This window comes from Aotus nancymaae, unplaced genomic scaffold, assembly GCF_030222135.1.
Source record: "Aotus nancymaae isolate 86718 unplaced genomic scaffold, 86718_ANA_hifiasm-v0.15.2.pri h1tg000020l, whole genome shotgun sequence".
Lineage (NCBI taxonomy): Eukaryota > Metazoa > Chordata > Mammalia > Primates > Aotidae > Aotus > Aotus nancymaae.
This window is the reverse complement of record NW_026988432.1, coordinates 19,884,043-19,906,752: the sequence shown is the minus strand read 5'-3', so window position 1 is coordinate 19,906,752 and position 22,710 is coordinate 19,884,043. Positions and strand designations below refer to the sequence as shown.

General features: G+C 45.9%; 1 protein-coding gene across 2 annotated transcripts in view; it reads right to left on the bottom strand.

Moving 5' to 3' along the window:
• Positions 1 to 21,229, bottom strand: part of ATP8B1 (ATPase phospholipid transporting 8B1) — a 145,549-nt gene extending 124,320 nt beyond the window's left edge. For both annotated transcript variants that reach the window (XM_064379100.1, XM_064379101.1), the window contains exon 1: positions 20,913 to 21,229. The gene's annotated coding sequence lies outside the window, so the exon portion shown is untranslated. The remainder of the gene's footprint in view (positions 1 to 20,912) is intronic.
• Between the last annotated feature and the right edge of the window lie 1,481 nt (positions 21,230 to 22,710).

Here is a 22,710-nt window from a genome sequence, read left to right as displayed (position 1 = left end):
TCTAGGGAGGCTGAGGAGGGAGAATCACTTGAACCCAGGAGGCGGAGGTTGCAGTGAGCTGAGATTGCAACTGTACTCCAGCCTGGGCAACAAGAGCAAAACTCCATCTCAAAAAAGAAAAAAAAAAGTTGCAGTGAGCTATTGATCAGGCCACTGCACTCCAACCTGGGCAACAGAGCAAGACCCATCTCTAAAGTAACAGTAATAACCATATTTAAAATAGAGTAAATGCCAGGAGAAGACAATATGCTCAGGCTGCAGTGGGAGCTTGGCAAAACCATACTTAACCCAGCCTGGGAAGCACGTGGGAGGCCTCGGCCATAGGCCAGAAGGCTGCTGCAGTGAAATCCATTTAATTGGAGAATGGAGCAGAAAGGGCAGAAGGTGCAATGATGCTCTGCTCTCTATGCGAAAATAAGATATTACATGAAGCGATACTTTGCCAGCAGTAAATAACTATACAGATATGAACTATGAAATTAAGTAAAACTAATCAAGGCCACGCACAGCTGATGCATTGCAGATGCCAATCCAGCATCCTTAAGTTATGCTATTCATTTATTTCAATCACTTTCCCCACAGGTTTATATCTAGACATTTTGGTAAGCCCAAGTAAATATTTTACACATGTAGGTATCCTATATAGGGTAGACTCTTCTGTTGTCTACTTTCCAAGCCGTCTCTGTCTTGACTATGCACGAGCGAATCACCCAGGTTTATCCCAGATTGGCTAATAAGACTCTCTGGCAAGGAAAACTCAGGCATCAATATTTTTTATGCTTCCCAGGTGAGCTTGAGAATCTCATTTATCAAAAAGTCAAGAATGAATGGCACGCACACACACACAGAAAATTCTTCAGTCACCTCTGGTTTATACATTTTTAGAAAGGCTCTAGATAATGTAAAATATATTTGTTTGAGCCTTGACTGTAATCTGATTCCTTTACCCTCTAAATGATACCTGGCTTAGATTAATTTACCTTGTCCTCTTTTTTTTTTTTTTTTTTTTTTTGAGCTGGAGTCTCTCTCTCGTTGCCCAGGCTGCATGATCTTGGTTCATTGCAACCTCGCCTCCCAGGTTCAAGTGATTCTCCTGCCTCAGCCTCCCAAGTAGCTTGGATTACAGGCACCCAACACCACACCAGCTAATTTTTGTATATTTAGTAGAGAAGGGAGTTTCACCATGTTGGCCAGGCTGGTCTCAACCTCCTGACCTCAGGTGATCTGCCCACCTCAGCCTCCCAAAGTGCTGAGATTACAGGCGTGAGCCACCATGCCTGGCCTAATTTGTATTTTCTAAAGATGTACTGGCTGATGGGAGACAGGGATGTTCCTAGAAGCATGATGGGTGACAGAGAACACTGTGTTCAGGTTAAGAATTCTCTACAGAGAGACTATAAAACAGAAACTGTAAAGATTACCGGGGGAAAGAGGGCATCTGATGGAATGCAGGCATGGATAAGATAATATTTTATGTATCTTTATGTTTAACAAAAGTTGTAACATGCTTAGTAGTCTTTTGAAACTGATGACAGGCACACAACAGGGTGGACACATATGGTTTAACAAACAAGTCTTTTTTATGTATTTATTTCCTTTAATAATATAGAAAGACCATGAGGGATATGAACTTTAAAAATCTCAAATATGTTTTCTAGATGTTGCCTTAAATGAAGCAAGACTCCTGATATTCACAAGAAGAGACACTATCAAAGGAAATCAAGGCCCAGTCACGGCAGCTTACACCTGCAATCCCAGCACTTTGGGAGGCCGGGGCAGATAGATCACTTGAGGTCAGGAGTTTGAGACCAGCCTGGTCAACATGACGAAATCCTGTCTCTACTAAAAACACAAAAATTAGCTGGGCGTGGTGGTTCATGCCTGTAATCCCAGATACTCAGGAGGCTGAGGCAGGAGAATTGCTTGAACCGGGAGGCAGAGGTTGCAGTGAGCTGAGATCACGCCACTGAACTCCAGCCTGGGTGACAGAGCGAGACCCCATCTCAAAAAAAGGAAATTAAGCATTGAAGAAAACACGGAAGCCATCTCCTCTACCACACATCGATGGGCACATGGAGACAGAGCTGTTGTCATTTCAACAGTATTTCTGGGCTTCCCCTGTTCTCTACATCCTTGCTACTCAAGAAAGAAAGAGTGAGCAGAGGGCATAATTCGGGAGGGACTCCTACTTTAACTTTAACTGGGGTGGGCAGAGACTACGCTGAAGAAATGACACTTGGGCCAAAAGGCAAAAGATAAGGAGGCATTCAGAGGAAGTGCTTTTCAGGCGAGAAAGCTACAAATCTGAAGTTCGTGGGACAGGAAGAGACTCTTCGTGCTACAGAAACTAAAGTAGTAAAATAATGGAATTTGCAGGGGAAGCCCGGGTCAGGGCAGGCTGGGCATGGTGAGCTGTGGAGAGAAGGTGGCTGTTGTTAGAACCACAGCATGAGCTACTGCAAGGGTTGGCAGGATCTGAGTGGCTGCTCTTGTTTGGAAGGGGCAGGGTGAAAGCGTAGCCCTCAGTGAGAAGGCTACTGGAATGGTCCAGGAGAGGGAGATGACAGCTTGAACCTTGCGGATGGCAGCAGAGATAGAGGTTATCAGGTGGAGTCAAGGTCTTCCAGAGGTAGAAGCAACAGGCCTTGGAGATGGATTGGAAATGAAGGCAGGGTACAGTTTAGAAGAGAAAGGGGTCAAAGATCAAGTCTAGGCTTAAGCCAAAAGGCTTAAGCACCAGCTAGAAGGGCATCATCTTCTCAACTAATGTCAGAGTTCAGTGCTCAAGGTGCTATGTTTGGGGATGTGCAGAGAGTATGAAACGCGCCTATGACTAAGTCCTGCGGAACCACAGCATTTTAAGAGGACTCCTACCCATGGTTTAGGATAGAATTCCTCAACCTCAACCCTAGTGACAGTTTGGGTAAGACATTGCTTTGTTGTGGAGTCTGTCCTGCATCTTGTAGGATGTTTAGAAGCATCCCTGACCTTGAGCACTAGACACCTGGAGCATCTTAAATTGTGACAACTTAGAATGTTCCACAGGGGGCAACAGTCGCATCTGGTTGATTAAGTTAGGTATACTTTTACAAAGGCTTTAATAAACGGGTGCCTGTCTTTGGTCTCAAAAAGTTCACAGGAAGGCCAGGGTAAGAGCTCCACAAATCAGTTCAACTTTCTCATGTTCCGGCTTTGTTGACGAGCACCTAAAATTGACTTTTAAAAAACCAGACCTAGTATTAAGCTGGATGCTGCCTCGTCTAATTAGAAAATGATTGGAGTTATAATAACTCCAAAATATGCGAGATCTTGAAAACTATTTATCCTTTGTCTTTTGACAACAACATCAAACCAAAGTAGAAGAGTGAGTGGATACAGGTGTTAGCTGGTTTTTCCCCTAAATATTTCATAGCTCAGGGTTATGGGATGGTCTTTATTTCCAAGTACCATTTGTAAAAATATCTCTAACCCAAGCCAAAATTTCATAAGAGAGTCCATTTTTCCCAAGTAGATGCTTAAAGAAAAATTCCTAGTATTTTTGTTGCATTTCCAAAGTATGGCAATAAGTACCAAAAAAAAAAAAAGATGCAAAAATCTTTAAATATCTATTTTTGTAGTTGTTGTTTTGTTTTTTGAGATGGAGTCTCGCTGTCACCCAGGCTGGAGTGCAGTGGTGCGATCTTGGCTCACTGCAACCTCTGTCTCCTGGGTTCAAGCGATTCTCCTGCCTCAGCCTCCCAAGTAGCTGAGATTACAGGTGCACACCACTACGCCCAGCTAATTTCTGTGTGTTTAGTAAAGATGGGGTCTTACCATGTTGGCCAATCTGTTCTCAAACTCCTGACCTCAAGTGATTCACCTGCCTCGGCCTCCCAAAGTGTTGGGATTATAGGCATGAGCCACTGTGCCCGGCCCTATTTCTAAATATCTATTTGTGTTTGTGACTATTTTACTAAGTTATGAAGTCCAAGAAAGAACTTGGTTATTCTCCTCTGGCAGCTTAGTGAAGGAGCAAAAGCCATAAAATTCACTTAATTAGGCCATGGTGGATTCTTTTTATTGTAGAGTCACTATAAAAACAGCCAACAATTGTTGGTTCAATGTTGTTCAATGGCCTTCTCTCTCATAAAACATGCCTCTAATAATGGCAGCTAATGCTAGTACCTATCAGTGTGGAAAGGAATGTTTCTGACTTCACTATTTAATCTGTAATTATAGAATAGCTGCTACAATTTAAGAACTGCACTGAGGACTGAGCTACAACATGAGACTTGCCAAGATGCTATTCTCACCGAAGTGGCCACTAGTGTAAACACATTCAAGTAGAACAGCAGTTACAGTACAGTTCAGGGATGCCACACCCCTGGACCCACATCTGTCCTGCTTCTCACCTGCTCAAGGTGATAGCAAAAGGAATCTTTTTTTTTTTTTTTTTTTTTCCTGAGACAGAGTCTTGCTCTGTCACCCAGGCTGGAGTGCAGTGGCGCCATCTCAGCTCACTGCAACCTCCACCTCCCGAGTATAAGCAATTCTCCTGCCTCCGCCTCCTGAGTAGCTGGGATCACAGGCGCCTGCCACAACGCCCGGCTAATATTGTGTTTTTAGTAAAGACAGGGTTTCACCATATTGGCCAGGTTGGTCTTGAACTCCTGACCTTGTGATCCACCCGCCTCGGCTTTCCAAAGTGCTGGAATTACAGGCATCAGCCACTGTGCCTGGCCAGCACTAAGGAATTCTAACATACCTTTTCCTGCTGTGGCTGGACATCACCTCAGAATCCTACTCACCTCAGAATCCTACTCATCAAAAACCTCTTGGCCAGGGATTCTCAACCTGGAGCAGGCATCAGAATCACCTGGAAGTTTTGTTAAGACACCGATTACTGGGTCTTAACCCCAAATCTTCGGAGTCAATGAGTTTAGGGTACAACCCCCAGTTGTGCTGATGTTGCTAGTCCAGGGAGCATACTTTGAAAACCAGTGTCTAGGCAACCACCACTGATCAAGCCACACCTGAGATAAAAGCTAGCTACCACCTCTGAGATGGTACCATCCATGCTGGGATGAGAATGACAGAGGAGGGGTCCCTCACTTTGGTCTGGGAAAGACAAGGAATCAGGAAATCTTCCAGGAGGAGGTAACACCTGGTCAGCAGGTGAAGGGAAGAAAGGGAAAGAGTCTCTGGTGAAGAATACAGCATGTGCGGGGATCCTGAGACACGGGGCACATGTTCTGTCCCAGCAGAACTCTAGGTTAAAAGGGAATGATATTTTGGCCGGGCACAGTGGCTCATGCCTGTAATCCCAGCACTATAGGAGGCCGAGGTGGGCAGAACTCTTGAGGCCAGGAGTTCAAGACCAACCTGGCCAACATGGCAAAAACCCCGTGTCTATGAAAAAAAATAAAAATTAACCATCCATGGTGGTGCACACCTGTAATCTCAGCTACTCAGGAGCCTGAGTCAGGAAGGTCACTTGAACCTGAAAGGCGGAGGTTGCAGTGAGCTGAGATTGTACCACTGCACTCCAGCCTGGGTGACAGAATGAGACCCTGTCTCAAAAAAAAGAAAGAGGAATGATACTTGATAGCAATTAAGGTTAGCAGAAGCAACTATACGATTAACCTTACGAATGTTCCTTTTCTAGTAAAAACATTTTAATAATCAAATATTTCATTGTCATCTTTTATCTTTCTGAACTGAATCCTGGTTCTCCTTAAACAATAGCCCTTGCTTCAAAAGTATCTATCACATGCCAGGTTAATTAAATATTAACCCTGCAATTTTAATATTTTGACTATGGATATGAGCAACTATATGATGCTCAGAGCAAGTCTAAAAATGGTGCCTGTAACAGTTAGAGAAACAAACAAATTAAACAAAAAACCCAGGATCACCTTTTAAGTGGAGAACAATTAGTCCAGGGCAGCAGAGAGGAGAATCCAATAAATTTAACATAAAGAGAAAATTAGAACTGAGAATTTTGCTGGTTATCTTCTAATCTAAGCCCCTTTATTTCTTTTCTTTTTCTTTTTTTTTGAGACAGAGTCTCGCTCTGTTGCCTAGGGTAGAATGCAGTGGTGTGATCTCGGCTCACTGCAACCTCTGCCTCCCAGGTTTAAGCAATTCTCCTGCCTCAGTGTCCTGAGTAGCTGAAACTACAGGCACATGCCACTATGCCTGACTAATTTTTGTATTTTTAGTGGAGACAGGGTTTCACCATGTTGGCCAGGCTGGTCTTGAACTCCTGATCTCAAGTGGTCCACCAGCCTCGGCCTTGCAAAGTGCTGGGATTACAGGTGTGAGCCCCTGCGCCTGGGCCAAACCCCTTTATTTCAGTAACAAAATGTGTTTTTCTAATGATTCATGAAAACTAGAAACACAAAAAAATGTTAAAGGGTGTTTTGAAAAATTAAGGTTTGCATGAAAGAGATACTATCTTTTTTACATCTAGTAAGGGGTATTGAAATACAGCAGATATGGAGATAACATCGACTTGGAACAGAAAAATGACCCCTAACAACTCAGAGCTTGGACAAATTCGAGCGTTTACAAAGACTGCCAGACAGGATGTTATGTTATATTTATATTTAAGTGATATTAAAACAAGTATTCAAATACAAAATTTTGAAGAAAAGAAACTTTGTAATATTCATATTAAATTCTAAGGATTTTCTGGACCGGAAATCATTGTTTAATGCCTAAAATACCGTGGCAAACAAAATTTTACAAGCAAATAAAATGTACTTCAGTTCTTGCAACGGTCACCAATCTTTATATACCCTTAGTCCTCTGCCAAGTGCAATTAAAGCCATTTTATGCTTACTGATTTCCTTATGACACACACAGAAGAACCTAAAAGACAACATAACTTCATCCGATAAAAAGTGGGTCCAAGGGCTCCATCTGGAACACTGCGGGTGGGGAGTGTTGGGTCCACTATACCATTTCCTCTTGTAATTTTGGCTTATTTGCCAAAATTACAAAAAAAAAAAAAAAAAGAAAGAAAGAAAGAAAGAAAGAAAGAAAGAAAGAAAGAAAGAAAATTCTTGGGCGTGGTGGCTCACACCTGTAATCCCAGCACTCTGGAAGGGTAGATCACGAAGTCAGGAGTTTGAGACCAGCCTGGCCAATATGGTGAAACCCATCTCTACTAAAAATACAAAAATTAGCTGGGTGTGGTGGCGGGCACCTGTAGTCCCAGCTCCTCGGGAGGCTGAGGTAGGAGAATTGCTTGAACCCAGGAGGCAGAGGTTGCAGTGAGCCGAGATCGTGCCATTGCACTCCAGCCTGGCAACAGAGCGAGACTCTGTCTCAAGAAAACAAAGAAAAGAAAGGAGGAGAGGAGAAGGGAGGGGAGAAAATTAACTGCTTATCGTTGAACTAACTGTTAGAAAAAGAGTACCCTAACTCATTTCCTGGCACCACCCACTCCCCCAAGCACTGCTTCCCTTGTGTTTCTCGTCTGTTCCATGGGGATAATTCCTGTCTTGCCAACTCCCAAATGAGAAGTTTTTAAAACTATAAAGTATTTTTAAAATGTAAAGAATTGCTATTATTAGCTGAGGTCAGCCAACCATTCAGTGACTCACCAGAGTTGACATCCCCTGGGCTTGTTCCCAAAACTGGGCTGCTGTCTATTACAAATCACAGATATTAAAGATGGAAAAAATATCACAACATAGCCATTTTAGGAGAATAGGAAAATCAATCCTCCTCCCACTCCCACTCACAAATAAAACCAAATGCTTGGCAGATCCTGGAGATTTTACAAAGAGCTTGAATATACACCAAAGTCCACAAATTACAAGTGATTTCGTGTTCCAAGAGTTCGTTTCTGGGTGGGCTACCAGATGAAATATAGGACACACAGTTATATTTGACAGTAACAAAAAGAACACATCATTTTTAGTATAAGTCAGTCCTCCAAATGTTGCATAGGACATACTTATACTAAAAAAAAAAAAAAAAAAAAAATGCTCATCATTTATCTGAGATTCAAACTGAACTGTGTCCTGTATTTTTATTTGTTAAATTTGGCAACCCTATCTCTAAGTCATTTGGATGGATTTTCCAACCTTCAGCTGTGAGGTCTTGGAAAGAACCCTCGCCTTGTGAGTCTGGAAACTTGACTGCAATTTCTGATTTTGTCAATTACTAGTTCTGAGACCTCATGCAAGTTATAATTTCTTTGCTTGCAAAAAGAGACCAGGAAATTAATACACCACGAGACTAAGTGGGTAAATACACCATGCGAAAGTAGAGTACTTTGAGCAGCACCATTTTATTACACCGCCCTACACACATGAAAAGAGTGATTTGGTTTTTAGGTCAGGCCACGCAAGCCAACTTGAAAAGTCGGTTTTCCACAAGAAATTCCCTGACTTTAGCAAGTTCCTAAACCACACAAAGTGGCCCTTCCCACGTCTGAGAACATTTTGAGCCATGTATGGGGTCTTGTCCGTTAGGCACCCTGCATCAGCCCTCCACCTTGTCATCTTTGTCCATTGACTTTGCACAAGTGCTTTCTTTTTGCTCAAATGTACATACTTTGTTGCCAAAAAATACTTACAACATTTTAGTCCAAACTAAAGGCTGATATCAACAATAGGAAGCACTGGCTTCCAGCATCCTGGAGCAGCTCCTTAAACCCAATCCCAGGCTACAGTTCCCAAAATTGTGTCTCCAGCCCAGATTTCTGAATCACCAGCGACCACACCCAGGTGTCCCAGCAACACGAACTAAAGGATCAAAGCTAAGTTCATCTTGTAAAATGACTCCTTGGTCTCAGTGGCACCATCACCTTTAGTTGCTTGTGTTAGAAATCTAAGAATTGTCGACAATTGTATCTCCAAATCCAACCCATCGCCAAAACCAGGATTCCCCTTGTGAAGTGCAGCACCTACCTTCCACTTCTCAACCCCACTCCCATCATCTGGCCCAAGCCACCACCCTCCCTCTCCCCCGTCCCTCTCTGGGGGACATTGCAGGGGCCTCCCAAATTTCCTCTCCTTGCTTTTGGCCTCGTTCCACCCCACCCCACCCCCGCCAACCCATTTCACATATCACAGTCTGGGTTATCAGCCAAAACCAGGAATCAAATCACATCACTCCACTGCTAGACATAACGGTACTGCATAAAAGTGGATATTAGTCCCAGCTACTTAGAAGGCTGAGGCGGGAGGATCCCTTGAGCCCAGGAGTTTGAGGCTTCAAATATGTTTGTTAGTTTCTCTGCAGTTTAGTGCCTGCCTCTCTCATCCCATGGTGGCCCCAGCATCATGTGACCCCTGCTGTTTTGGCCTCTCAAATTCCTAGAGCACAAAACTAAGCTCTCACCCACCGCAGGACCTTTGTACGTGCTGTTCCCATTGACTGGACCACTCTTACCCTGACTGGCACCTTCTTATCCTCTGGGTCTCAACTTAAATATAACCTCCTCAAAGAGAACCCCACTCCCTGCGCCATTTTTTATATTATGGTAAAATATACAAAACATAAAATTTACCATTTTAACTACTTTTATTTTAATTTAATTCAATTTTATTGAGACAGAGTCTTGCTGTGTCCCCCAGGCCGAAGTTCAGTGTTGCAATCTCGGCTCACTGCAACCTCCGCCTCCTGGGTTCAAGGGATTCTCCTGCCTCAGCCTCCAAAGTAGCTGAGATTACAGGCATGCACCACCACGCCTGGCTAATTTTTGTATTTTTTAGTAGAGACGGGGTTTCACCATGTTGGCTAGGCTGGCCTCAAACTCCTGACCTTAGGCGATTTGTCCATCTCAGCCTCCCATCGTGCTGGGATTACAGGCCTGAGCCACCGCGCCTGGCCTTTAATTCCTTTTAGTGTACAGTCGGTGACATTAAGTGCATCCACGTGATTCCACAATTTCCAACACCACTCATTTGAAATTTTAATCTTCCCAAACTGAAACTCAAGGTTCATTAAACACTAACTCCACATTCCCCCATGGCCCCAGCCCCTGGCAACCACTGTTCAATTTTCTGTCTATGAACTTGACTATTCTGGGCACTTCATGTAAGCGGAATCACAAAATATTTGTCCTTTTGTGTCTGACTTATTTCATTTAACATAATGTCTTCAAGGTTCATTCATGTAGCATGTATTAAAATTTCCTTCTTTTTTTTTTTGGTTTTTGAGGCAGAGTTTCACTCTGTTGTTCATGCTGGAGTGCAGTGGCGCAATCTCAGCTCACCTCAACCTCTGCCTCTCGGATTCAAGCGATTCTCGTGTCTCAGCCTCCTGAGTAGCAGATGCCCACCACTAGGCCTGGCTAATTTTTGTATTTCTAGTAGAGCCTGGGGTTCACCATGTTGGCCAGGCTGGTCTCAAACTCCTGACCTTGTGATTCACCCTCCTGGGCCTCCCATATTGCTGGGATTACAGGCTTAAGCCACCGTGCCTGGCCTGAATTGTATATTTTAAAAGGCTGAGTTGTATGGTACATGAATTATATCTCAATATAGTTGTTTAAAACAAAAAATTGATGTGTATGGAGATGGGGAGTGGCTGGAAAGAGCTTGAACTCCCAATTAGGCAAAGGACAAACAAGGTAGGGAGGGGGACTAGGGGCTTGAGTGGCAACACCTGCAACAGCAGTCCTGGCGGGACAGCCTGTGGGTTACAGACCACCCTCCTGTCATTGAAGTCGAGTCCTCTGCTTCTGGAAAACCATCTCTCATTCCTAACAATGCCCTTTCCCCCAAACTAGGAAGGCAGGCTGATGGTAAATACAAAGTTCTCTGAACCAAAGCCTTATGTGTCTGTTTCTGAAGAGCCTCTTCATAACCTAGTTGCAAGTGATCAGAACACAGCCCAGTGAATTTCCAGCGTTTTGAAACTCAGATTTCCTTTTGCAACCCAGGTTCTGCTGAGAAAGTTATCTTTGGCTCCTCTCTCTCTCACACCCCATATCCAATCTGTCCGGAAGTCCTGTTGGCATTCCAATCCGTCAAAATAAAAGTTGCATGTATGCCTGTATTCGATCCTGTTCTCTGTGTCCTTTCTCCTCTGTCTTTCTCAAGAATCTGACATCTCGGCCCCACAGCTACCATCCTGGTGGAAGCTACCAGCCTGGCAAAAGCCCCCACCCTCACTTGGCTGGCTCAGCCTCCTGCTTGACTCTTTGACTGGGAGCCCTCTGCCTGGCCTGTCTCCACACAGATCCCACCACTCCAAGGAGCAATGCCCTGCCCTGAGCTGCCATCTTCCAAGAAATCAAAGCCAAAGTCCGTACACAGCCTGGCAAGCCCAGCACAACCTGGCTCCCCTTCCTCTCTGCCCTTACCTTCTTCTCCTTCCCTTCCCCACTCGGTCATCGGAGGAATAGCTAGATAAGCCAAGCACTCTTAACCTAGGGCCTCTGCAGCGAGTTACCTGTCCCCTCTGCCTGGGGCACTCTTTCCCCACAGCATCCTGGACCACCCTCTCTCCTCCCCAGTCTTTGCTCAGATATGACCTTCTCAAGGAGGTCCCATTGGCCACTCAATTTACAATGGCAACTTGCACCCTTGCCCTCCCATTCTCTGGGTCCCAGTGACCTTAAAGAGTCAGGGCATGTTAGCTGCTACGTCCGTCACCATTCACAGCCTAAGGTTCTCAAATGGACTTTTAAGAATTTTCACGTTGTTCTGCACAAGGGGAGAAAGCCTAAGACTCATGACAAAATCCTAGATGCTCTTAATGAAGTTGAGCTACACAAATAAAGTATCAGACTGCCAAGAAAGTCACCATGTTAACCCCAATATTCTTTTTGTGGCTATAGTTGGCATGAAATGGGAAAGTGGGTGGACACCCAGGGACAGTAGTATTTTTGTTTGGTTTCAAGCTTTGATGAGTTCATGTGTGTGTGTGTGTCTGTGTGTTTTGTTTTACTTTAAAAACCTGCTTTTTAAACATGCAAATCCGTATTTAGCTAACTTTCAGGGCACAGTATGAGTATAAACTCATATGGGAGTACTGTCCTCTAGAAACTACAGATTAAGTTGTCTTTAACAGATTGACATCTAATTATTACATAAAGGCTTCTGGCTTTTATACAAGGACACCCATAAGCACATGATTATAGAGGTGGAATATTTGATAACTCTGCCATGCTACAGTCTCTAACTGACCTTTTGCCTTGCCATGAATTCTACCCTAAGGGGGAAAACAACTTGACATTAAAAAAAAACAAAAAACAAAAAGCCCTGACACAGAGCAAAGTGTCACCCATAGCACAGGCCAGCTGGATGACAGAATGGCAAATGATGGGCATGGTGGCACATGCCTGTAATCCCAGCCACTTGGGAAGCTGAGGCAGGACAATCACTTGAACCTGGCAGGTGAGGAGGTTGCAGTGAGTTGAGATTGCACCACTGCACTCCAGTCTGGGCAACAGCGAAACTCTGTCTTAAAAAAAAAAAATGGCCCCACACTGGGGTCTGTAGGGGGGAAGTAGGGGAGGGAGGACAGCGGGGGGTGGGGAGTTGGGGAGAGATTGCATGGGGAGAAATGCCAGATATAGGTGAAGGGGAGGAAGGCAGCAAATCACACTGCCACGTGTGTACCTATGCAACAATCTTGCATGTTCTTCACATGTACCACAAAACCCAAAATGCAATTAAAAAAAAATGGCATATGACCACCAGCTCAGTGAGAGCAGCTGCAGGTGAAAAGGAGAAGCATGTGCTGCCTTCAGGTGTCTTCAACACAACCCTCCTCCCACATTCCCTGCTTTCTGCATGATATTAAATACTATAACACTTGGTCCTGCCCATCTTATTTATGAAGGATACGTTTTACCAAACTGAATAAGGGGGGCTCAAAAATGGACACGAATGAACAGATATGTGTATGCCCGGGTCCATGGCAGCATTACTTACACAGCCAGAGTGTGGGCCAGGCATGGTGACTCACACCTGTAATTTCAACACTAGGAGGCCAAGGCAGGAGGATTGCTTGAGCTCTGGAATTTGAGATCAGCCTGGGCAACAACATATTGAGACCCCCCCATCTCTACACATAAACACACACACACACAAACAGATTTTTTGTAATTAGCTGGGTGTGATGAATGCCTGTAGTCCCAGCAACTTGGGAGGCTGAGGCAGGAGGATGGCTTGAGCCCGGGAGTTCAAAGCTACAGTGAGCTATGATCACACCACTGCATTCCAGCCTGGGCAACAGAGGAAGATCTTGTCTTACGAAAATATTTTTTAATTGAAAAAAATCACAATAGCCAGAGGGGAAAACTACCCAAATATCTGTCACAGATGAATGGGTAAACAAAATGTGGTATATGCATACAATGGAATATTATTCAGCCTTAAAAAGGAAGGAAATTCTGACTCATGCTACAATGTGAATGAACCTTACGGACATTACATTAGGGAATTAAGCTAGTCATAAAAGGGCAAATATTGTGTGATTCCACTTAATGTGAGATACCTTAGAATAGTCAGATTCATGGAGAAAGCAGAATAGAGGTTATGGGGACCCGGAAATAGGAAGAAAGGGGTAGTTACTCTTTCATGGGCACAGTTTCTTTTTCTTTTTTTGTTTTTTTGAAATGGAGTTTTTCTCTTGTCACCCAGGCTGGAGTGCAATGGTGTGATCTTGGCTCACTGCAACCTCCGCCTCCTGGGTTCTAGCGATTCTCCTGCCTCAGGCTTCCAAGTAGCTGGGATACAGGTGCCCTCCACCACACCCAGCTAATTTTTTGTATTTTTAGCAGAGATGGGGTTTCACTATGTTGGCCAGGCTGGTCTTGACCTCCTGACCTCAGGCGATCCACCTGCCTCAGCCTCCCAAAGTGCTGGGATTACCAAAAGTGAGCCACTGCGCCCAGCCCATGGGCACAGTTTCTATTTGAGATGATGAAAAGTTCTGAAGGTGGGTCGTAGTGATGGTTGCACAACAATGTGAATGCAGTTAATGCCGCTGAATTGTGCACTTAAAAAAGATCAAAATGGTAAATTTTATGTTAGGTATATTTTACTTTTTTTCTTTTTAAAGGCCAGGCACAGTGGCTCATGCCTGTAATCCCAACATTTTGGGAGGCTGAGGTGGGTGGCTGAGGTCAGAAGTTCAAGACCAGCCTGGCCAACATGGTGAAACCCCGTCTCTACTAAAAATACAAAAATTAGCCAGGCCTGGTGGCCATCCCTGTAATTCCAGCTACTCAGAAGGCTAAGGCAGAAGAATCGCTTGAACCCAGGAGGCAGAGGTTGCCGAGAGCCGAGATCGTGCACTGCATTCCAGCCTGGGTGACAGAGTGAGACCCCATCTCAAAATAATAATAATAATAATGATAATAATAATTTTAAAAGTCTCATGAAATAAACTTCTATACTAAGAAGACAAGATCATGAGGAACCTCTCCTCCTCTCAAAGTTGTACTGGTACCAAAATCAGAGCACAGATTTTCTTTTAATTCTTACAATCTCTGTAGTCTCGTGAACTTCACACACTTAGAGTCCTTATTATGTCAAAAGTTCTGGAGGTTGCTGGGTGCAGTGTATTCCCAACTATTCAAGAGACTAAGGCGGGAGAATTACTTGAGCTCAGGAGTTGGAGACCAGCCTGGGTAATATCTCGAGACCCTAACTCAAAATTAAAAAAAAAAAAAATGTGGAGGTTGATATAGCAGCTGCTAGTGCCTGACTTAGAGGACTCACACTATTTTTCAATAAAGATAGGATCATTATTTTCCAGCACAAAATATACAAAATCTATCCATCTCCCCAAGTGAGTGAATATTTAAACCACCCAAGTCAAAGGGTTACCTATGTTCTTATAGAAAATGTTAAGTGTTCCTTCTGGATCTACAGATCATGTATAGAAATCTCACAGAATCATCTCAGTAATTTACTAAGTTCCAGGAGGAGAAAATAAGGATTTGTACACAAATCACACCACACTCTATAAAATAAACAGTGCATCCAGTCTAAGTGAAGGACAGCATTTGGTGCCTGAGGGTTTCCAAAGAGGATTTTCTAGTGCAACTCGCTTTCAGTAAAGGTTAGAAAACTTTTCAAATACCACCTGCACTAAATCAAACAAAATGCAACTCTGGTGGAACGAAAGCCACTCAGCAGCAAAGTAACAAAGCTATAAACGACAGCCCTGTCAATAAAGACCAAGCTACTAGCCAAAGGTCAGGCTCCACAGTACTCAACGCAGAAGTGCCAGGCTTCTCAATCACGCTGGGGGGATGGTGGCCTTCGCCACTGAAAGGCTGCCCAGAACACAGGTGACCCTCTCCTTCAGGAGTCAATGTCAGACTGAGAGCTGGCTTCCCACCCCACCCCTACCACAGTTTCCAGGCCCATTTGTCACCTAATAAATGCAAATATACTAGATTGAGAGACTGATAACGCAGATCTTCAGAACCGGAAGTTCTAAGGGAACCATCCCTCCATGCAAAGAGGGACAAGGTCCCAAGCAGGAAGAGAGCAAACACTGGATCTGCTTTCTCTTTTTTGAGATGGAGTCTTGCTCTGTCACCCAGGCTTGAGTACAATGGTGTGGTCTTGGCTCACTGCACCCTCTGCCTTCCAGGTTCAAGTGATTATCCTGCCTCAGCCTCCTGAGTAGCCGGGACTACAGGCGTCCACCACAACTGGCTAATTTTTGTATTTTTTAGTAGAGATGAGGTTTCACTATGTTGGCCAGGCTGGTCTCAAACTCCTGACCTCATGATTCACCAGTCTCAACCTCCCAAAGTGCTGGGATTACAGGCATGAGCCACCGGACCCAGCCTCTGGTCTGCTTTCTCACCAAAGAAGAAACCCAACTCAGGCTCTCTGTGAACCCCACAGGCTTCCATGAAGCAGAGAGGTAATTCCTCAGCATAGTCTAAAGATGAATGAATGAAAAGAGCTATACCAAGGTTCTTTGTCATTAGCAATGCCTACCCAGGATCCACACTAAGAAAACCACACAGAGCAATGAGCCTTTCAAGAAGCCATAGGGTTGAGAAACTGTTGAGTTTTAAACAGAATAGTAATTAAAACAAAACAGGCGTGTGGGTCAGGCATGGTGCTTCACACCTGTAATCCTAGCATATTGGGAGGCCCAGGCGGAAAAACTGCTTAAGCCTAAGAGTTCAAGAGAAGCCAGGGCAACATGGTGAGACCCTGTCTCTAAAAAAAATAAAAAAATGAAAAAAAATTAGCTGGGCACTGTGGCATGCACTTAAAGTCCCAGCTACTTGAGAGGCTGAAGTGGGAGAATCACCTGAGCCCAAAAGGTTAAGGTTGCAGTGAGCCATGTTTGTGCCTGTCTGCTCTCCAGCCTGGGCAACAGAGCAAGACCCTGTCTAAAATAAATAAGCAAAAATTAAAAATAGAAAAACAGGAGTGTGGAGAATAAAGGAGAGAAGAGACCAACTGAAATGAGGGGTAAGAGAGCTCAGGATCATTCCACGGGCTTCTGCCATGCAGGAGGGGGTAGTACCCAGGTGAGACAGCAACCAGGCCCCTCACAAGTCCCCTGCAAGTTTAAGAGGCAAACAAGCACTCTGGTCCTCTGAGCCACCAGGCTTTAGAGAAAGTGTAGATCGGAGATTCAGAACCTCACCCAGCTCTAGGGAACTCTGTCTTTCCGGTGCCTGGTGCAAATGGGCACTGATGTTTGCTAAATAAATACTAACTTGTAGAATGATTCCCGTTTCCTTCACAGCCCAGGAGAAAGGCAATGCCTGGGTGAGTGATATTTACAAAGCCATAGCAACAACATATTAATTACTACCTTTTACTGAGCTGTGTGCTAAGCCGTCTACCTAAACTATCTCGTTTAGAACTCATCACACAGCCTTGTCAGGAGTACTGTTATTATCCCATTTACAGATGAGGAAACTGAAGCCTAAAGAGGCAAAGTAACTTGCCCTAGGTTATGCACCTAGGAAGCTGTGAGGCCTGCATTCCAACCCAGGTCAAAGGACTCCAAGGCTGGCAACCTCTATTTCACTGCTGCCTCTGGACTGCTTGCAGGGACCAGTTATGAAACGTATTTCTCATTGTGGAAAGGTTGGGTGACTATTTAAAGGTGTAATGCATTTATAAGTATCAAGGAAAGTACTAATATGATCTTAAAGATGCAGATGACAAAAAGGGTTTGTTTTTGTTTTGTTGTTGTTGTTGTTGTTTTTGAGACAGAGTCTTGCTCTGTCACCCAGGCTGGAGTACAGTGGCACGATCTCAGCTCACTGCAACCTCTGCCTCCCGAGTTCAAGCAATTCTCCTGCCTTAGCCTCTTGAGTAGCTGGGATTACAGGCACGTGCCACCACACCCAGCTAATTTTTGCATTTTTAGTAGAGACAGGTTTAGTGAGCTACTGTGCCTGGCCCCAGAACAATTTATGTCCCAATCTCTCTAAAAAGAGATACCTTTTAAGTTGCTTAAAGACTTGTTTTTAGAATTTGTTTCTATGATTGTTTCTAGTTTAGTCTCCTGGAAAGTTTTTCTTTGTGGTATCTTTAGGTATCTTGTAAGTTTTCAGGTCTGTTGACATTCAATTAGATTAATTGTATTCATGCCTGTAGGCTTTTTGTTACTAAGTAAAAATTAATTTGCTGCCAGAAGAGTGTTAATAACATAAAAAGAATATAGGTTATCTTTTTCATTTTGTTAACCAACTCACTTCTGAATCCCCATCCCTGTACCCAGCTAAAAGTAATATGTAATCTAAGATCTTTTTGAGGTCCTCTGTCACTGAAGACCTGGCACTGTGAAGAAAGATTCTAGAAAGCATATATATGTGCATGTATGTATATAGATATGTGCATGTATATATACGTGTGTGTATGTATATATTAGCCTTGTTTCTCATATTCTCTTTTTTTTTTTCTTTTGAGACAGAGCCTTGCTCTGTGGCCCAGGCTAGAGTACAGTGGCATGATATCACTGCAACCTCCACATCACTAGTTCAAGCTATTCTCGTGTCTCAGTCTCCTGAGTGCTGGGATCACAGGCATGTACATCATGCCCAACTAATTTTTGTATTTTTAGTAGAAATGGGGTTTCACCATGTTGGTCAGACTGGTCTCAAACTTCTGGCCTCAAGCAATCCACCTGCCTTGGCCTCCCAAAGTGCTGGGATTATAGGCGTGAGCCATGGCGCCTGATCTCATTTTCTTAAAAAACAAGTAACTGGCTGGGTGCTGTGGCTCACATTTGTAATCCCAGCACTTTGGGAGGCCAAGGCAGGAGGACTGCATGAGGCCAGGAGTTTAAGATCAGCATAGGCAACATAGCAAGGCCTTATCTCTATTTATTTTATTTATAAATTAAAAAAACCAACATATCTGGTACCTAAAAAGCAAGTTCCCCTGCATTCATTAGTGCATCAGCTTCTTTTTCAGTGACTGACACTCAAGAGCAAAGATAACTGGTAAAAATCTCTCTGGAGTTACAAGAATTACCTGCATTCTGTGACTGTTGCTTATAAAAAACTAAAATGGAATTTTAATTAGTAAGGCAATAAAATATCAAAAATACAGCAGATACCTGCAATAATGGTATTTTTCTATATCAGTCTAATAAAGAAAGAAACCAACATTCAAACACCGACTATGTATAAAGAACATTCATATGTTCTCTAGTTTAATTCTTTCAACAATCCAAAGAGATTGATAATATCTTCCCCCCTCAACAGAAGAGCAAACAGAGATTCAGACAATTTAAGAATTCATTTAAGCTTATACAATTAGCAAGTAAAAGAACTGAAATCTGTGGCCATCTAAATCCATATGTTTTCCACTACTCCTTGCTTCAAAATGAAGGGAAAGAAAGAAGAAAGAGGAATGGACAGAAGGAAAGGAAAGGAACATTCTACAGCCAGATCTGGTAGTGACTCCATTAGAGCTAAGATCCCCTAGACTGAAAACCAGATTAAACATGGAATCAGTTCTGAGCTTGCCTTACTACTGAAGTCTCCTTTTTGCTAAGCCATTTGCTTTACCAAATCATTATTTTAAAACCTCTATTAAACAAACAAAACAAAAGCTCTCCCAGTTCTATCGCTAAGATGTAATAACAAGTGCACACAGGTGTGTATGTTCCTTAAAACCCAGAAAAAACCTTGAAAGGAGCCAGAGCTGAGCTCACACAAGTGGCATCTGTGTTGGACAGTATTAACCACAGAGTCTTGTTCGGCCCTTAATAACCCACCCAAAGAATCACTAAAAGTTGCTAAAATACAGCCACTGGAAAATGCCAAATGAACAAAGTGGTTAATATTCTTTCCCAAAATTATAGCAAGGGAAGCTCCACTACATAATGAAAATCATTAAGAGAATTCAGAGGAGTTAATTGCAGGCAGGCTGACTTCTCCCCAGAAAGTAATCAACTAATAAACATTAATCATCTTGTGCACAGTCTATATCCATTTATAATAGGATTTAATAAAGCCTTCAACAATAGGCCCAGAATTAGTGAATGGCATCTTAGGCCATTCAATACAAAAGTATTTCTTAGCCGATGAAAATTAGGCTTCTACTTCACATCTGCTACTGTGTCCCCCATTTATACGGCTCGTATTCACTATTACCCTGGAGGCTTTATCATGCGTCGTTTTCTTAGCTCTTGTTCCTGAAAGCAGTTAACCTTCCTCGATAACCTACTGTGTGCCAGGTGTTCACCAAACACCCTACTTGTGTTTTCTTGTTTAATTTCCCATGGGTAGGGGTAGAATTTTGAAGGCAATGCAACCAGGAAGATGGGAGCTAATCTTTTCTCCCGCCAATAGGCAGGCCAATTTCCCGGAGAGGAACTCGGCGGCGCCCGGAGCTACCCAGGAAAGGCTTGCAGCCCCCCACGGGCCGCGCGTGCAGGCAAAGGGAGTCGGGTAGGGTTGAGCCAGGACTCACTGGGCAGAAACGCGGCCCAAATCCCTCTTTTGCGTGTCAATCCCCCTCCCCGTTTTGCACTGTTACTGCACCCCACTCTCTCCCGTACAGCTGCCACCGATCTGCGCTCCGAGCCTCCCCTCACTCCACCCCCGGCAGGGACTGCATGCACACGCCTCCCTCGTAAAAACTGGGCGGACACTTCAGGACTTTTCTTCTACTTTGGGGAGAAGGAGGGAATCGGAGAAGTGGGGGTGAGGGGGTGTTAAAGCACTGGGCCATGCCTGAAACATCTCCCCGAGCCCCCTAACAAGTTGTCCCTCCGCGTGCACACAGCAAGGTGACAGCGCCGGGCATCAAACTGGCGAGGGAAGGAGATGCCTGCAGCCATCTCAGGGGGGGCTGGCGGACGCGACCCGAGAGTCACCGGAAAAACAGTGTCTCTCTTCCCCCCCACCTCCCCTCCCATCCCACAATAAAGCGCTCGGAAGACGTCTGGGGCGTACCGGGCCCTGCCTCAGGAGCTGGGGAGGAGATCCATCTCACCCCTCCATCCCTCCCGGCAGGTGGGCCGCGGTCAGATACATTTGGTCCGCAAGTCCTTTTCGGACACGTTGGCATCTGCTCCCAAAGAGCGCCCCAGCAGAACCCGGTCACCGGGGGCTCCCAGAGGGGCGGTGGCCACCGCACAGAAGCCAGCGGCATCCCCCAAGGAGCCGCAAGCCCTGCCTGACTTAACCCCCGGACAGTGTGTAGTTACCGATCGAAGAACCCAAACACTCCCCGAGAGTTTCCTCCTCCAGGCAGGTGAAAACTCCACTGACCTCTCCGTAGCGCTGCCTGCCCAGCTGGCCTTGCGTCACCGACCCCGAGGCCACGGGGGGCTTCTAGCACCTCCACCCAAATGCCACCTGTGCGGGCTCGGGAGCCCGAGGGCGCGGACAGCTGCTGCCACCGCATCTAGGATCTCCAAAGAGCGGCGGGAGCGGCCAGGGTACCTGCAGGACCCCGCCCGGCCAGCGGGCTTGGGGAAGTCGGGGCCCCCGGCGCCGCGCCTCTGCTTACCTGGCGCTCGCTGGGCCCCGGCTGGGGCATCCGCCGGGTGTGCGCCGCTCCGAACGCTCGCTGCGCACCTGGCCGCTGCCACCACCCGCCCAGCCCCAGTCCTGGCCGCTGCGCTAGCGCTGCATGGCGCACGGGGGCTGGCCGGGGGCCCCGGGAAGCGTGTCCAGTTGGCGGCGGCACCTCTGGCTCTCGCGGCTCGCCAGTGGCTCCTCCGCCTTCCCCCGCCCCGCGTCCGTGCACCCTTCCTCTGCAGCCGCCCTTTTCCCTCCGCACGGCGGGACCGGCCAAACTGGTTTCTCCGCTCCGGGAGGTGCCTCCCGTCTCCCTCCAGCAGCCGCGGCCGCCGAGGCTCGGCGGGGCTGAGGCTGGGGGCGGGCCCGGCCTTCTCCCCTCCCTTTTTCCCTCCCCAGGGCGGAGAGGAGCTGGACGGCAAGCCCCCGGGCGGTCCCAGATCCAACCCCTGCCCCACGCCTTCCGTGCGTCCTGGAGTCAGGTAGGCACCCCTGGCAGTCTTCCGAGCCCAGCTTGCGACCCCCTTGCCTCGCCCAGCCTGAGACCTGGCTGCTGCGGCCGCTTTCGGCTCCCCCGGGGCAGCACTCACCACCCCGCCTCTCCAGCCCAGCGTCACTTTCCCGCCGCCCTCGCTGGCTTGGCCGTCGCCCCGGGTCGAGGACTGCGCCAGCCCGGAAAGCTGGCGGGGCTGCGGCGCGCCCGGGACCTGAGCTCCCTCGGTAAGGGGAGCTGTGTCCTCTTGATGCCAAGTCACGTTTGGGGACCGGTCACCGAATGCGCGTCAAGGTTCGCCGCGCGGAGGGTGAAGAAAGAGACTGCGCCTCAAGACTTCGAAAAACGTGTCTTGTAATTGTCGCCAGCAGGCTTTTTGCCGAGTCCAAACGCTCTCAAGTTTTTTGGGTTTGGCGTCAAAAGGAGTTAAGGTGCCGCACGTGAACTACGCTGTGTAGGTGGAAATTTTGGACTCAGCGCCTAGTTGCCGGCTTCTGTCTGAGCGGGTGAATCGCGCCTCCCCGGCAGTACAGACATTACCCTCCTTGGGTAGACTTTTACCGCTCCCCTACTAGGGACTGAGTCTTTGGGATAAGAATAGAGAAAAGTCAAAGATTAGAGTTTGCTTAAAATGCTAGGGGAGCCAGGACTCCTAGCCAGATTCCCAGTCACCTAGAGGCTCACATCCAGACTCCTAACTGGGTCATCACAGAGGCTTCCAACAGGAGGCCATGCCTGATGGGACTCAAAGATTCACAACTTTAGGGATCAGAGGGTATTCAGCGGGTGGCCAACTGGTTGGATCTTGTCTGATACCAACCCCAAGTCTGCTCTGGGCTTCCTTTTCATGAGTCAAACTTGATCTCTGACTGGGTGCTGGTCTGTCACTCAAATCTGTCCGTACCTCAGTTTCCTCATTTGTAAAGTGAGATTGGACCAGATGGTCTCTTCCAGCGCTCATTTTCCGAAGCTAACACGACAGAACAAAGGTAGGGACGCAAGAGAACATGGAGCCTGTTGGTGAGGCTGGGTACCATTCTGCTGGCAGTGCAGTGGTAAGCCCCGAGGCTAGGGAGGAAATGGGGCCCGCAAGGCTAAGACATTTAGACTTGTTTTTGGTAGCACCTGCAAACCATTGAAGATACAGGATCAGAGCATGAACGTGATCAAGGTCGTGTTTTAGGGAAAATAATAGGAAGACAGTCCCAAAAGGATAAGACGGAAGATGAGAGTATCACTTGAGAGGCCGGGACAGCAATGAACAGTGGGCCTGGAGGGGTTGCCAGGGGAAGAA